The sequence below is a fragment of the Tupaia chinensis genome, unplaced genomic scaffold (genome assembly GCF_000334495.1).
Source record: "Tupaia chinensis unplaced genomic scaffold, TupChi_1.0 Scaffold144806_1, whole genome shotgun sequence".
Taxonomy (NCBI): Eukaryota; Metazoa; Chordata; class Mammalia; order Scandentia; family Tupaiidae; genus Tupaia; species Tupaia belangeri.
This window is the reverse complement of record NW_006204667.1, coordinates 2458220-2475295: the sequence shown is the minus strand read 5'-3', so window position 1 is coordinate 2475295 and position 17076 is coordinate 2458220. Positions and strand designations below refer to the sequence as shown.

General features: G+C 45.5%; 1 protein-coding gene across 1 annotated transcript in view; it reads left to right on the top strand.

Annotated features, from left to right (window-relative positions):
- Window positions 1-2158, top strand: part of ZNF475 (zinc finger protein 475) — a 48116-nt gene extending 45958 nt beyond the window's left edge. Inside the window, exon 5 of the mRNA XM_006167479.3 lies at window positions 2036-2158. The gene's annotated coding sequence lies outside the window, so the exon portion shown is untranslated. The remainder of the gene's footprint in view (window positions 1-2035) is intronic.
- Window positions 2159-17076: the final 14918 nt, after the last annotated feature.

Here is a 17076-nt window from a genome sequence, read left to right as displayed (position 1 = left end):
TGCCGAGGACAAATCGGAGGGCATGGGCCTCACTGAGACTCAGGGCACTTGGGCAGTCGGCGCTCAGTCACTGCCTTTCTGACTGCATATAAAGTGTCATGTGGGATGAGAGGGAGTCGCGGGCCTCCCTGAAGCCCCACTGAAGGCGGTGTATCTAAAAGAGGGAGAGTCGAATGAGAAGTCACATGGCTCAACTTTTCAACGTGGTAAAATATGCTAACTTTTGCTTTCTGATGATGACGTCTGGCTTAAATGTCTTTTCAAACCCTCTTCCGAGACTATGCAATCTCTTAAGTTTCTTTTTTTTTCCTTTTCCTTTTTCTTTATTTTTTTAGGTTTTTGCCACATGGCGTGTGTGCCTGCCAGAAAGAGACAGAGACAGTGAGAGGGAAGGTAAGAAATCACCCCCAGGGGGATGGCCGTAGCACAATCCCCTCTCCTCCATTCTCCTCCTGGGATTTTGGGCACACACACACACACACACACACACACACACACACACACACACATACACACACACATCCAGGGTGATTTTTCAAGTCACCAGGTCCAAGCCTCAAACTGCAGTCAGCCATGTGGGAGTCCAGTGCCTTATCCACGACACCACCTGCTGTGCCCCTTAAGTTTCTTATAACAGTTTTGATTTTTATATTTAGCCCTTGATTTGCCTGAGATTTTATTATTAAAATAAATCTATACAGAAATCTGTACAGGTTCAGATGATAAATAGCAGGAATCTAACTTTTTTCCCCAATAATATGTTTTAGTATCATTTACGAGGTATCCTGGATGTACATGGGGTCCAATTTTAGATTTTACATTCTGTTCTATTGATCTATTTCCTTTTTATGCCACACGATCCCACGACGTAGATGACTGTATCTTTGGAGTCTAGAATCTTCTGATACTATGTAGAAAAGGCCAGACTCTTTTTCCTAAATTCTCTTGGTCCTTTTTACTCATTCCTTCTTCCTGATGAATTTTAGAATCAAGCTTGCTGTATACAATAAATAATTTTGTTAGGATGTTGATTTGTATCAAATTAAAGTAATAAATTGTTTTAGGAAGAAGCAGTATTTTTGCAACATGAACTCTTTCCACTGAGAATCATGGTATGCGAGGTCTGCTTCCAGTTCTAAGATTCGCTCCTGACATCTCCTCACACGCCCATACTACTTCTTTGTCTTACCAATAACTTCGTCTTTTTTACACATTTCCTACTCTGTGTGGGACCCTCGGCATCTCCTTTGGCACAGCCAGATGTTCTTTTCGGATAACCCTGGGAGGGAGTAATACAATAGGGACATAAAAACTTTATATTCAGAAAATTTCCAAGTACTAGAAGCTTCTGCTTCTTTCTTAAATCTATGTTGTTACCTTGAATGATTTATTCTTGTAAACTCTCTAGAAAAGAGTTAGAAAGGTAGAAGAGTTAGTTTTACCTTCAACCCTAAAAACTTCCACGTCAGTATTTCCTCTACAAGCAGTTAAAATATGAAGCCATATGAAATTAAATGCCAAGTTTTATGGCAAATTATTATACAGTTCAAAAAGCACTTTATATAGCTCACTGTTTGTTGAGTGTTTTTTGTTTTGTTTTGTTTTGTTTTGTTTTCTGGGAAATCAAAACCTTCAGCAATATCCATTTTATAAAATTTAAAAAATTCAGGAAGCACTTTATATAGCTCACTGTTTGTTGAGTGTTTTTTGTTTTGTTTTGTTTTGTTTTGTTTTTCTGGGAAATCAAAACCTTCAGTAATATCCATCTTATAAAATTAAAGAAATTCAGGCAGAAGAAAATTATTTTTACCCAGCCAGTTCATTCATTCCACAGTCTAAGGTTGATCAAGGCATGTGATTAATAATCTTTCCTTAACTTTGCGTCCTGAGAAGTGTTTTCACTTAGGTTTAATGGAAACCATTTGGAAGGAACTGAGGGCTGGGGAGAGGTGGTTATTATCCTTGCTCTTGAATGAGCATGAGTTTAACAAGTAGTTGACGTCGAAGGCCAAAATTTTATTCTGATTTTTTTCAGCATTTTTTCCATCCAAACTAAAGCCAAGGAATTGACAAATGTCAGAGGGCAGTTAGCCTGCAAAAGAAGCGAGGGGCCAGAGGTTGAGGACCAGCGGGAGGACCGGACAGTGGGTGACAAGCTAGAGCCCACCAGGTGGCAATACAGCTTCTTCTCTTCTCTCTGTGACCAGGCGGTTTTAGTCACCCGGCTTCCTAACCCATCATGAAGACGAATGAAATGTCAGTTTTCTATGGTTCCCTCGTTCTCAGGAGGAGCCAGGGTGCAGTTGGAAGAAGTCTTTGTTTTCCCGAGTCACTGAACATGCCTATCCGTAAAGAACAAGTGTGTCTCAGTAGCCTTTGTCCATGTTAACCATTGTAAGAGACAATAAAATTTTAATCATTAATAGCTTTCAGCTTAATAGTAAGCCTCTTGGCAGGCTGTTTGGAATGGCTTATTAATTCAAAAGGGGCTCACTGAAACCCTTTAACTACTAATGACTTATTACAAGCAAAAATGTTGAAATTCCAAGTGTTTTCGTGCAGAGCACAGAGAGGACTGCGAGGTTATGCACAAGGAGGGAAGAGGGAAAGTTCTGCCGCAGGTGAGATCAATATTTCCAGGTCACACCAAAGTAGAAGAGATTATTCCACGGGATGTTTCTCGAAGACCAGTCTCTAAGAGACGGGCATTTCTTTTTTCTTTTTTCCTTTTCTTCTTCTTCTTTTTTTTTGTTTGTTTTGAGAGGTTTTTGCTATAGGGCATGCACACTCGCCAGAAAGACAGAGACAGAGAAAAAGAAAGCGAGAAATTACCCCCCCTCCCCCTGAGGGGGATGACCACGCCGCAATTCCTTTTCCTCTATTCTCCTCTCGGGATCTTAGGCATGCACGCACACGCACCCAGCATAAGTTTAAGCCACCTAGTCCAGCACTCGAACCACAGTTGACTACATGGGAGTCCAGCATAGCCATTATGACATCTGCTGGTCCCCAGGTTTTATTTTATTTTATTTTATTTTATTTTATTTTATTTTATTTTAGTGTTTTGGTGGAAACAGAATAGACTTTTAGAACTTAGAGTCTGAGCGAAAATCCCAGCCCTGCCGGTTCCTGCCCACAGGATCTGGAATAAAGGACTTGTCCTGTATGTGCCCGTTTCTTTAGCGGTAAAGAGGAATGGGTGTGGGTGTTTATCTCGTAGGACTGAGCGAGACAAGCGAAGCGTGTGGAACAGGGCTGCCACGTAGCAGTTCTCGACAGGTACCGGTTACGGGGAGGCAGGCGGTCACGGCCCACTTGTTTCTCTCTCACGTTTCCCAGCTTCCCTTGCAGTTAGTTCGAGGCCATGTGTCTGTTTAGCCAACGAGCTGGATCAGGGCCGAGGTCGGTAAGAGCCAGCGCACCCCTGGGCTCTCTGGTTGCCCGATGAAGAGAACTCGGAGGCCACGTGTTTCAGGCGGTATTGTTCCATGATGGCGAAGAGCCACCCAACCCATGTCCAGGATAATGAGAGCGACAGACAGCATCAGCTGTGTAAGTCACTGAGATCTCAGGACGAGTTCAGCATGTCACTGGGTGAGAAAGACGCACGCTGGACTAAGTTTCTTCATGAGTATTATCATTATTTCTGGATAATGACTAATAAAATGTCAAGATAAAATAAGTAGTAGACTGACTGCGAGTTTTTTTATTTTATTTTTTTTTGGAGAGAGGTTTTTGCTATAGGGCACGTGTGCTCGCTAGAGAGAGACATAGAGACAGAAAGCGAGAAATCACCCCCTGGGGGGATGGTCACGCTGCAATTTCTTCTCCTCCATTCTCCTCTCGGGATCTTGGGCACGCATGCACACGCGCCCAGCGTGAATTTTAAGCCACCGGGTCTGGGATGCGAACTGCGGTCGACTACGTGGGAGTCCAGCGACATAGTCATTACGCTAACTGCTGGTTCCCACTGCGAGTTCTTAATAGCAGCATGTAATCTACTTTGAGAGGAGGGCCTTTGGTGATCTTATTTATCATTGAAATCTTATTCCTAGAAGAGGGCCTGGCATAAAGTAAGTGCTTACGTACATGTGTGCATGTGTGCATATGTGCATGTGTGTGTGTGTGTGTGTGTGTGTAGGTACAACACACTGTGCATAAACTGTAGACAAGCCAAGAAGTTAGAGCAAGGGTCTTCGCCACTAAGGGATATACTGGGTCGTCAGAAAAGTCATGATGCACTTTTGTATGTAAAAACAGAGAAATCCGTCATGCCTTTTCTGAAGACCTCGTGTAATTCAAAATGAAGTAATAAATATACCTCTTTTCCCTTACCCACTCCTAACTTCAAGGTACATAAACCAATGATGTTGCTGCTTCAACTAAAAGATGCCATGTTTATATTTACATTTATTATTATTATTAAGCAGTTTTTGACTTAGAGCATGTGTGTTCACCAGAGAGGGATACAGAGACAGAGATAGACAGAAAGACACAGTGAGAGGGAAAGTGAGAAATCAGCCCCCGGAGGGATGGTCATGCTGCAATCCCTTCTCCATTCTCCTCCTGGGATCTGAACATGCATGCACACATGCCCGGCGTGATTTTCAAGTCACTGGGTTTGGAACTTGAACTGTGGTCAGCCATGGGGGGATCGAGCTCCATAACCACTATGCCATCTGCTGGTCCCGAGATGCCGTGTTTAAATGGTGACTTACAGCACAGACTAACAGCATTCAGAGGACGGCGTGCTCAGAGAGAACCGCAGAGCCCTGAGGCATGACAAAGGGATCATATGGGAATAGTTTAGGAAGACACCCCGGTTCCTGTGCTAGATGGAGAGGCCAATGAGCAGCTGTAGTAAAGACGCCGATCTGGGCTCTGCTGGTGGCACAGTGGTGACAAACTAGACAGATGGGAAAGGTCCTGAGTTAGCACCAGACTTCCCTGAGCACGCTGGGGCCACGTGCATGTCTGTGATCAGGGCCGGCTGGGATTGGAGTCGGAGCCTATTGGAAGCACCTGTCCTTGGGACCAGCAGTTAGCGTGATGGCTGTCGCTGAACTCCCATGTAGTCGACCGCGGTTCAAGTCCTGGATTCGGTGGCTTAAACTCATGCCGGGTGTGTGTGCGTGCACGCCCAAGATCCCAAGAGGAGAATGGAGGAGAAGGGATTGCAGCATGGTCATCCTCCCTGGGGGGTGATCTCTCTCTTTCTGTCTCTCTGTCTCTCTCTGTCTTTCTGGCGAGCACACGCGCCGTATAGCAAAAACCTCTCCAAAAAAAAAAAAAAGGAGAAGCACCTGTCCTCTCTTTGTCTCTGTCTCTCTCTCTCACTTTTATGGAAGAAATCAATAAACTTTAATAAAAATTATTCTGCTCTGGACATGAGACTGCAAATTTCAATGAAATAGGAACAGATAAGAGAAGCACCCTGGGTTGGCGAGGAGCGAGAAAACAGCCGGATGGTGGAGGCCTTGGGACCTACCCTTTGGGACAAAGTTCCCCTTCCCTCCAGCTGCTACCGTTGGCTACTGACATCTCCCACTGTGGCCCCTCCGGAAACTGCCCTGGTCTGGAGAGCCACCTGGCCAAGGTAGCACCCTGTTTCAGGGTCAGCCAATTCTGGTGACTAATGGATGCTGAGGTAAAAAGGCTGAGCCCTCTCGCCTCAATAGCGGGACAGTTCTGCAGGAAGGTCCCAGTTCCGGGCTCCCACAGGATCGTCAGAGACTGCTGTGACAGGGCCACAGCCTCCGTCTCTCCCTGCCCAGTCCTGCTTCTGTCATGTCCCCATCGGTATGGATTCTTTTTTCTTTCTTTCTTTCTTTTTTTTTTTTTTTAGAGGTTTTTGCTATAGGGTGCATGCACTCGCCAGACACAGAGAGAGAGACAGAGAGACAGAAAGCAAGAAATCACCCCCCAGGGGTGATGGCCATGCCGCAATCCCTTCTCCTCCATTCTCCTCTTGGGATCTTGGGCACGCACGCACACACACCCGGCGTGAGTTTTAAGCCACTGAGTCCGGGACGTGAACCGCGGTCGACTACGTGAGAGTCCAGCGACATAGCCATTATGTCAACTGCTGGTCCTTAGGTATGGATTCTCAAAGTAGGCCTGCTACCTCCTGCCAGCCGATCTTCACCTCCACACGTGCTCTGCCTCAGACAGCGAGGAGGAGACCAGCTTACAGAGGGCCACAAGCAGGGAAGAGCTTGGACTTGTAGAAGCCAGGAAAAAATGATACATTCATGACTTTCAAAAAGGAAAGGACAGTCCAGGAAGGAAAGGGCCTCGTGATGGAATGGAGGGTAGGTGGAGGCAAAGATCCCAAAGATCCCACGTCGGGAGAGACAGAGACCGCTTTCACCGCTCAGCTCCGTCTGTGGGGCGCTTCAGTGCAGTCCCACCGTTTCGACCCCAAAACATTGGCCCGGCATGTGTCTACTGCTTCACAATCCATGGAGCACTCTGCGCTGCAAATTAATGAACACACAGCAGTGAAAACCTTCCCTCTCCTTCAAGTAGTTCACTTGACAAGAGCCGAGTTTGAGGGTAGCCAAAATGAAGGGTGCACTTCAGCGTGCCTGCAGAACATCTCAGCCTTTTGTGCCCTTTCACGACCCGGGATGATGGGATCGTTGGAAAAGTCGTGTGTGTTTCTGCACCAAAAAATACGCCATGACTTTTCCAGCGACCTAACAGCCCTGTGAAAGAAAGAGCTCACGCTTACGCGGAGAGCCGGGCCCCACAGCCTCCTTTGCCCCAGTCCTGGCCACAGACTTGAACGCCAGCTGACAGGAGCGCTCTGGCAGGAGACAGAAAGAGGAGCTAAGTGGATATGAGAAACCACGGAAAATATCGGGAAAATATCGATCAATAAATATTGCTAGTTGCTTGATGTGGTTACTTTTCCAGACGCAGCACACATGACATGTAGAATCTTTTCTATCGACTAAGAAGGAGATACATTTTTTTTCTTCTCCACTTTGTTTTCATGTCTTATCTTTTGTCTTAAAGGTAGTTCTAGTGACACGGAGACTAGCTAGTGTCTTCCGTGCCAGCCGCTGTCATGATACTCATCGGACAGAAGCGACATGCAAATCTGGCAAGTGTGGTCAATGGCGTCTCGGAAAATGATTATTTTGTCTGGAACAGTTCTGAAAGTGTTGACTGGACATTTAAATAAAAACTTAGGAAAAAAGGTGAGCCTTCCAAAATGTTTGTACAGTGGGGCCGCTAGTTCAAGTGAGCTTGGCATGCCGCGTGGGCGATCCCGGACTGACGGAGCAGATGTCACAAGCTGTAAATGTGAGAATGGATTTATTCAAAGGGAAACACACAGGTGAGCTATCCTAAGGCGGCCATGGTTTGGACACGAATGAGCACGGTAGGATGGGACTCAGGTGCCTTCTAAGCTCAGACAACAAATATTTCTTAAACCTTCGCCACATGCCACGCGCCACAAGGGAGTGTGTTTAGCAAATTTATAAAGAATGAGAACTGGTAAGGCTTTCTGAACTAGGAAAGATGCAGGACAAGGTAGAATAGACAAGGGGGAAAAGGACTGCAATTGGTAATTGGGCAAGTGAGGAGACCTGGGTGGAGTGATGGCCGCGGTGAGAAAAGTCTGGTCGGTGCAATTCCCTTGTCAGTCCCAGGGTTCATACCAAACCAGGTGAGCCGAGGCACCATGCAGCCTCATGGACAGCTTGGAGGAGTGGAGCCTGTCCCAGGTCAGGCCGCCTGAGTTTACACCCCACAGCGAGCGCTATAACCCACGGCCTTGGGCGGGCTTCCTCAGTGTCTCCACCTCCTGTTTCCACAACTGCACAATGAGATTAACAAGTACCTCGTGGGACTGTTGCTAGACACTCTAAAATAATTCATGCAGACTATTCTGCATAATGCCCCGCATACATTTGCATGTGCTATTTGGCAGCGGAGACACGACGGGGAGGGTTATCACTAGAGCAATGGAAAGGGCCCCCTCCCTTGGGATGCAGGACAAGCAGCGCGAGGGACAGAGCTCAGACGCGTTCTCTCAGGAGCCGGCTCCCCGCAGACATCCGCCCCAACATGCAATGTCTCCTCTCAAGTTTATAGCTCACGGAGTGTCTTTGCGCCTGATAGACTGCAGGCACCTTCTGGTAAGGCTTAAGCAATTTTCTCAATTTTTGCTTAATAAGAATAATTCACTGTAAGTGCCAAGTCTGCATAAATAGTTTCTGACAGATGAAACAGTTTATAAATCCTCGAGAGCTTTTTATTGTTCCCTGCAAAAACCTTCACACTTACTATCTGCAGGCCCTACAGGCCTTCACTTTAAAAAGCAAAGGCAGGCAGTGACTTTTTAAAAAGTTTTTTTAGGTTTTTATCATAGGGCATGTGTGCTCACTGGAGAGACAGAGAGATAGCGGCAGAGAAAGTGAGAAATCACTCCCCGGGAGGGTGGCCACGCCACCTGCCCTTCTCCTTCATTCTCCTCCTAGGATTTGGGGGGTGTGCACACACAGGCCTAGTGTGATATTCAAGCCTCCAGATCCAGGATTCCAACCGCGGTCAGCCATGTGGGAGTCCAGTACCTTTAACCACCATGCCACCTGCTGGCCTCAGGGGGTGATTAAAAAAGCAAAAACACAGTCATAATCGCCCCGCACAACTTCAAGCCTTGAAACATAGATTTAGCATGAATGCACTAGCAAGACGGAGAGGGAGCCAGATCCACAGGGCTTTTGTGTCACACCGCTGGGTCCTTGCATGACAGGTGACAAATGGTGCTTCTGCTTCCTCCTCGCCCTCACAGCTCCTGACGTATCTGACCCTCGGTGTCTTCTCCAGGCTTCGAGGATAACAAAGTATCTGTGTACCAGGCAGAGATTAAGTGGCGTTGGAAAGCATTCTTCTGGCTTTCATAAACTCCAGATAAGAACAAATGAAAGCAAAGAGAAGTGATTTAGCTGGTCCCGAAGGATGACATATTTCAAACCAGAGGGAAGAATTGCTTACTGAGGGTTTTCTCGTCTCTGTTCTCTGCCTCACTCTTTAACTCCCTTCAGAGGCACGAAGCAGCTGGCAGAAGGGGTACTTGCCCCAGGCCCTCTCTTAGCTGGACACTTGCTTCGTGGCCCTGTTCTGAACTTACTGCACCCTCCTGGCATGAACGCATGTGAGTGTGGAGCACGTTGGAGGGCATCCTTGTGTGTATTAACTCAATGAAGGTCCTTAGGAAAATGTTCCAGAAACGTGATGCTGGGGAACAGTCGTCCGTGTGTCTCCCGTTTCTGCACGTCTTGCTAAACACATACGATTGCTCTGTCTCCTGGGCTGTCTATTAAGGGTGTTTCCACAGTGGGCAGCCTTGGAAGATGCAGCAAGTCCCACCAGGGCAGAGGGCAGGCCTGTGACTGCCCTTGTGAAAGATTAGGGCTCCCTGAACTTGGGGTTCCCGTGTGTAACATGACCCACTGTGAGCGCAGGTGTGTTTTGGCTCTCCTCACAGTGACCTGGAGGAGCTGGGGTTTAGGGGCCAGCACAGAGGTGCTACTACTGCTATTGCTATATGCTCTGTCACCTCTGACAGCCTGTGTCCTCTGCCAGCAGCCCCAGAACTGTGGCAAGTAACTCGCTGGTATGTAAATTCAATCTTCAGTCCTTCCCAGTTCTCGATACAAAGTTTCAAATTTAAAATGATCCCAGAGGGGACCAGCAGGTGGTGTGGCAGTTAAGGCGCTGGACTTCCACATGGCTGACCGCGGTTTGAGTCCTGGACCCAGTGGCTTGAAAATCATGCCAGGCACGTGCGAGTGCTTGCCCAAAATCCAGAGAGGAGAATGGGGGAGATGGGATTGTGGCATGTGGCATGGCCATCCCCCCCGGGTGGGGGGATTTCTCACTTGCCTACTTTTTCTCTCTCTTTGTCTGTCTCTCTTTCTGTCTATGCCAAGCACATATGCCCTATTAACATAAAATAAAATAAAATAAAATAAAATAAAATAAAATAAAATAAAATAAAATAAATCTTCAAAAAAAAACAAAATCCCGGGACCAGCAGGTGATTTCTCGCTTTCTGTCTCTCTGTCTCTGTCTTCCTGGCGAGCGCACATGTCCTGTAGTGAAAAGCTCTCCCCAAAAAAAACAAACTCCCAGAAGATCTGTTAGTGTCCAACAGCTGGGACAGCATTCTTACTGAGGTGGCCATGGTGGTGCCTTACCAAACCACTCAGCACGTCCCAGTGTGCTCAGATCCTCTGGAGCTCATCTTGGTGTCTGTGAGTAACAGTGGCTGCCCTCCATCCTTCTTGAATTCTGACTTCTGGAACCTTCTTGAAAGCTGGCAAAAGAAAGCATTCACTCTTCAGACCGCCTTGTAAATGTGATCTTAGCTTTGATCCCTGCCCTAAATTAAGCCCCTAAGAATGGCTACAACATTAGTGTTTAGCAGGAACCTAAAGGGGGCCAGCAGATGGCATAGTGGTTACACCACTGGATTCCCATATGGCTGACCACAGTTCAAGTCCCAGACCTGGCGGCTTGAAAATCACACCAGGTGTTTGCATGTGCATGCCCAAAATTCCAGGAGAATGGAGGAGAAGGGATTATGGCGTGGCCATCCCGTTGGGAGTGATTTCTCACTTGCCCTCTCACTGTCTCTGTCACTTTAGCAAATACATGTGCCCTAAATACTATGAAATACTATGAAGCACCATATGAGAGGATGTAAAGGTGGATTTTTTTTCTTCTCAAATATCACAAGTAGCATAGATTACACATAACTATGTTATAAAACAACTTGCACATTTGAGAGATGAGTAACTTCTTTTCTTTATATTTTTCTTCCTCCCCCCCCCCTTTTTGTGGATTAGATCTAACAGGTAAATTTAAAAAATGGTGAAACTCTTTCTAGAGAAAGAAAATCTTGTCCCATGAAAACTCTCTGAAAAGCTGAAGTGTGTGGGCTCTTACGAAGGAATGAGAAGCGGGCTGGAGGAAGCCTGAGGAAAAGAAGACACCCACTTCACCTCTCCACACAGGAAGGCCAGTTTAACACGGGAGCAAACTGCCTCCCCTCCCCTTCCCAACCGTGATGTATACTACCCATACTCAGTGACGGCAGTTTGTGAGGGGAAACACTTAAATCTGTTAAGCATCAAAATAAGCCAATTAAAATGAGGAGAAAAGGGAAAAAAACACACATAGAACAATGTTGTTACAAACGTTCTAGATAAAAATCTCAGAAAAGAAACGTGGGAACAACTGGAGGTGTGGTGGTTAAGGCAACTGGATTCCACATGGCCCACTGGACAGCGCGTCCCACACCTGGCTGCTTGAAAACCACACCAGGGACATGTGTGTGCATGCCCAAAATTCCAAGAGGAGAATGGAGGAGAAGGGCTTGTGGTGTGGCCATCCTCTCTGGTCCCCTACGTCCCCCACCCCCGGGGGTACTCTCTTACACCCCACTCCTCTCTCTGGTGAGTGCACATGCCCCATAGCAAAAAATATTTAAAAAGAAAAAAGGATTTTGTGAAATTTTCTAGGTAACTCCCAGCTTCATTGAACTCATAGGTTTACTTTGAGCAGAAAAATGACCCGAAAGAGCAGTGGGTATCTGGATCTGCCTGTCATGGCACTCTCTCTCGCTTCTTCTCTCTGTGTGTGAAGTATATTCGTATTTGATGTATATTTATCACCTCAGTTGTTTTTTTTTTAATTATCCAAACACAAATGTTTGATGCAGATAATTTACTAAGATCTGTACTTCTGCCGACTGTCGGGAAGGCGGAGTTATAAAACATGAGTAGTAAGAAAGGCTATTTTCAAGTGGGAATGAAGAAATGACAGGGTAGGGAGGGATTTGACGGAAGGATGGTTAAAAAATAAGAGAAGGTATTATTATGTTCATCTAGATTAAAGGAATCTAATCCAATTGAAATTCTTCTTTTAAGGTGGTGCCAGAAAGGAATTTATTTTTCTTTGTGCTAATGGTAGGACTTGAAATAACTTACCTAGTAATTAGTTACTTCATGGGAAAGAAAAATCTCATTCGTGTTTGCATTACTGACAAGGAAGGCGAAGAAGCCAAGATGTGGTAGACCAGTTCTCTTCATCTGTCAGCACTGGTAGATGTTTATCTGGTTCTCTCTGAATACGGCATGGATGTCGGGATGAGGCCGAGGCTCCCTGCCAAGAAATACAGAGTGAATTCCTGCTCTCCAGCAGACCCCACTGCTCCCAGCTATTGCTTCTGGCTTGGTGACGGTCGCTACACAGTTCCTTGTGAACAGGGTTTCCCCAATATGACTGTCTTCTGCTCCTAAAGAAATACATTACTGGACCAGCATTTGGCATAATGGCTGTGTCACTGGACTCCCATGTAGTTGACTGTGGTTCGAGTCCCAGACACGGTGGCTTAAACTCTTGTGGGGCACATGTGTGTGCATGTCCAAGACCCCAAAAGGAGAATAGAGAGAGGATTGCGGTGTGGCAATCCCCCCTAGGGGGTGATTTCTTGCTTTCTGTCTCTCTGTCTCTCTCTGTCTTTCTGGCAAGTGCACATGCCCTAGAGCAAAAACCTCTAAGAAAAAGAAAAAGAAAAAGAAGAAATATATTACACAGGCCAGCAGGTGGTCCCACATGGCCAACTGTGGTTCAAGTCCTGGATCTGGAGGCTTGCTTTCTCACTTTCTCTCTCTCTCTCTCTCTCTGGTCAAATTAAAATAAATAAATAAAGCTAGGTAAAATAATTCTTTACGAAAATTTTTTAATTAAAGAAAAATTTTTTTTAGAGAAATACATTACACACTGGAGTAAGACCTCTGTTTTCCTTCCAGAGCATCAGTGAGTGTTTTTCCTACCTCTTCTTTCCATCCACGTTGTAGACCTTCAACCTTGCTATCCAGGCCAAATAAAAAGCCCAGTCCTCTTCCACTTCATCCCTGTGAGGGAGGGAGACTCGGCAAGGTACGAATGGCGTTAAGAGGTCTTTTTTGTATAAAAAGCAGGCCTTTAGTGATTCTATTGTCTGCACTTGGGACTATCCACGTGACATTCGTTTCTTTCGTCACTTCTAATACTAGCTGTTTCTGCTACCTGGCAGTGAAGTCCTGATGTTTCCTGTAGGGTTCTTGGTGACTGCTACTACTTTATCTGAAATGTCTCTTGTTAAAAAAAAAAAAAAATGTAAGCAACTGCCTCATACTGTATTAATGAAGGAAATTTTCCCTCTGGGTTCAAGTTAGTCTCGCATGGCTACACAGAGCACGATCGTATCACTGGACGATGGCATTCTTAATCCTATTGCCACAACCGTGACTCTAAGTGACCGCTTTGAAAATGTTGTGAAGAGTACTAGTTCCACTTCATGATAGCTCCAATAAAGCAAATACGTTTCTCTTGAGAAGGTTATCTTGCAGCCTTAGCTTCCGTGGCCCCAGTGGCAGGATGCCTTGCGCTATGCCGGGCCATACGAGAAGGCCCCAGTTCGGGTCCCAGGTATGCCTGAACACAGTGTGTGCCCACTGTCCTGGTTGGCTAGAAGGCTTGCAGGAGGGTGGGAGGGTCATGGCACAGTGAGACTTTTCAGGAGTACGTCTCTTTCAAAAAAATAATTTTGCAAAAGTTATCCTACATACATAAAAATTTCGACTGAAATTTGAAGCGTTATGATTCAGTGAGAGATTGGCTGTATCTTTGGACGTGTTTTGAAGTCATGGAGAGCAGCGATCCTAACTGGTCTGTACGTCATTGCGTGCTTCTTAGGGTCTCAAGTTGAGAGCCCTTTACCTCTAGGACTGGCTTTGGGACCACTTCCATTAAAATAACTTAAAAAATTATATTTCTAGAAGACACAAGTCTCAGAGATTCCTGTGCAGTTAGTCTGAAGCATAGCTTTGATACCAGTGTTATGATGAATCTTTTATTTGATTTTAAGCTATGCCACACTTGATAGACAGGATTTAAATCCGTAAGATAGTTTAGTCTATGTTTCCTATAGTGTTTTTTCATGAAAACATGAGGAAATAAATTAATGACCTCTGATCATACAAAAATGATATCCTCGGGCTTTAGATTTTTTCTTTTTCACTTTTTCAAAGAAAATGTAGTGGCAAAGCACTGGATTATAAGACGAATCCCAGCTCAGGTAAATTTATGTAACGTCAAACGCATCTTAGCTCCTCTCTGGCCCTCCCTCTGTCCATGGCTGCCTAGGTGCCTGTACCAGTCAGGATAAATGAGGTGATACTGTGGAGACAAACAGTCCCCCACCTCAATGGCCTCATACAGCGAGGTTTATTTACTAGGTGTGGCTCTGCTCTGCAGCGTTCTCTCTGGGGCCCGGGCTGACACAGCAGCCTCTGTGTAGAACATTGCTGGCTATTGTGAAAGTCGGGGGAAGAAGACATGCGAACCACAGACACGCTCTAAACATTTCTGCCTCCAAGGTCACACTCCGGTGAGCCTTCCCAGAGCAAGCTCGTAGGATCCCCTCACAGGGAAGGCTATCGAATATTTGAGCATCAGAACGCACCACTTAATTGTCTCTGGAAAGTAAATAGTGCTGGCCTTCAACCGACAGAAAACAAGTATTTATTTACTACCTAGCATGTTCCGGACACTGTCTAGACACTGGGGATGCAGCAGTAGATGAAAACACAAAATCCTTGAACTCCTGGGGCTTTTATTGATGGGATAGGAAAGAGAAATAAAAATAAGTATTTTTCTTTGTGGAAAAATAAAATGAGATAAGGGAATAAGAGTGATGGGAGTGTCCGGAGTTCAATTTAGACAGGGCAGTCAGAGAAGGATCTTGAGGAGAGCTGTTTAAATGTAGAATTTAAAGAAGAGAGAGGAAGCCATTCCCAGACCCGAAAGGATCGACGTTAAGACAGAGAAGAGACCAATTGCAAAGGTCCTAAGACAAGACCGTGTGTGGCGTGACCCAACTGAGGAAGTAGGGCAAGACCAGTGCCTGTTAAAGGGCAAGCTTTCGGGGTCAGCATGGGCATGGTGGCTGAGATGCTAGGTTCCACATGGCCAAGTGCGGTTTGAGTCCTAGACCCGGCAGCTTGCTTTCTCATTTTCTTTTTCTTTTTCTTTCTTTTCTTTTTTTTTTTTTTTTTGGGAGGTTTTTGCTTTTGTTTTTTTTTTTTTGAGAGGTTTTTGCTATAGGGCGCGTGCACTCACTGAAAAGACAGAGAGAGACAGAGAGACAGAAAGCAAGAAATCACCCCCCAAGGGGATGGCCATGCCGGGATCCCTTCTCCTCCATTTTCCTCTTGGGATCTTGGGCACGCACGCACACGCGCGTGGCATGAGTTTAAGCCACCAGGTCTGGGACTCGAACTGTGGTCGACTACATGGGAGTTCAGTGACATAGCCATTACTTCAACTTCTGGTCCTTTGCTTTCTCATTTTCTATCTCTCTCTGTCTCTTTGTCTCTCTGGTGAGTCCATGTGCCCTATAGCATATTAAAAAAAAATAGTGACAATAAATAAAATAAAATAAATAATTTTCAGGCAAAAAAAGAAAGAGCAAGCTATGGAAAGAAGAAATAAGGATGAAGAGTGAGGATCCTGATTAGGTAGGACCCTGCAGATCCTGGTAAGGATGCTGGATTCTCTGCCTTGAGATGGGACACAGTCAGAGGACTTTGAGCAAGGGAGAGACGCAATCATTATTTTCATATTAAGGGACTCTTTCCATTCCCTGTTTGAACATAGATTTAAAGAAATAAGAGTGGAAGAGATTGACCAGCCAAGAAACAATCACAGATTTAAAGAAGGAAATGTTGATGGCTTGGGCCAAGTTGATGGTAGTGAAAGCAGCAAGAAGCAGTCATTTTGAGAATATATTGAAGTAATATCGCTGGCCGGATTTGCTGAGGTGAATATGTATTTTGAAAGAAGAGAGAAGTCGAGAAAAACTCCTAGAATGTTGGCCTTAGAAACTGGGTGAAAACAAGCCCACTTGCTGGAACTAGTGAATGGTGTGGTGGCCAAGGCCCTGAACTCCCACATGGGAAGGCCAAGTTTGAGTCCCAGACCTGGTGGCTTGCTTTCTAACGTTCCCTCTCTCCCTCTCTGGTAAGTGCACGTGCCCTATACCAAATTACATAATAACAACACATTGAATTAAATAAATAAATATTTTTCAAAAGGTTGTTTTAAACATAATGTCCACTTACTGAGTGAGGAATATGGAGGAGCATTAGGGAAAGATCAAAAGTTTGTTTTTGAACAGATGAAGTGGAAGAGGCACCTAAAGTTGAGTATATGAATCTGAACACAAGAAAGAGGTTGGGTTAAAGTTATAGATTAGGGAGCCAACAGATGGATACGAGGGACCGGAAGTTGGCGTAATGGCAGTGTCGCTGCACCCCCATGTAGTCAACTGAAGTTCGAGTCCCGGACCTGGTGGCTTAACTCAAGCCGGGCGTGTGTGCATGCATGACCAAGATTCCAAGAGGAGTCACTTGATATGGTCAGTTTTTGTTGATTTTAGCCATTCTAAGGACTATACAGCTGTATCTCATTGTGGATTTAATTTGTGTTTCCCCAGTGACTATCGATATTGATCATTATTTCATGTACTTACTGGCCATTCGCATAGCTTCTTTTGTTAATTAACTTTTCTAGTTGCCCATTTTCTTATTGGGTCTTGTCTTCTTTTTTTTTTTTCCTCCCTATTTTTGCCAGAGGGTTCATGCACTCACCAGAAAGAGGGAAAGTGCTTACCCACCCCACCATGGGGCACCGTCAAGTCTCAATCCCCTTTTCCCTCTCTCCTCCTTTTCGGGGTTTCAGGCAGATGCACATGCACCTGGCACGTTTCTCAAGCTGCTGGTGCCCAAGTTAAACCAGGGGTCTGGTCGCCTTTACCACCAGGCCACAGAGCCTGACCGAGTCTCAGTCTTTACCGTTGAGGCATAAGAGTGTTTTCTGTAACCCGGCTCAAAGCCCTTTCCTACATTTTCTGCCAGTATTTCCTCATCCTTGGTGGCTTGGCTTTTTGCTCCCCTCTGCTCTTCAGAATTCTTTCATTCCCCACCTACTGGAGACTCATTTTCCTCCTTC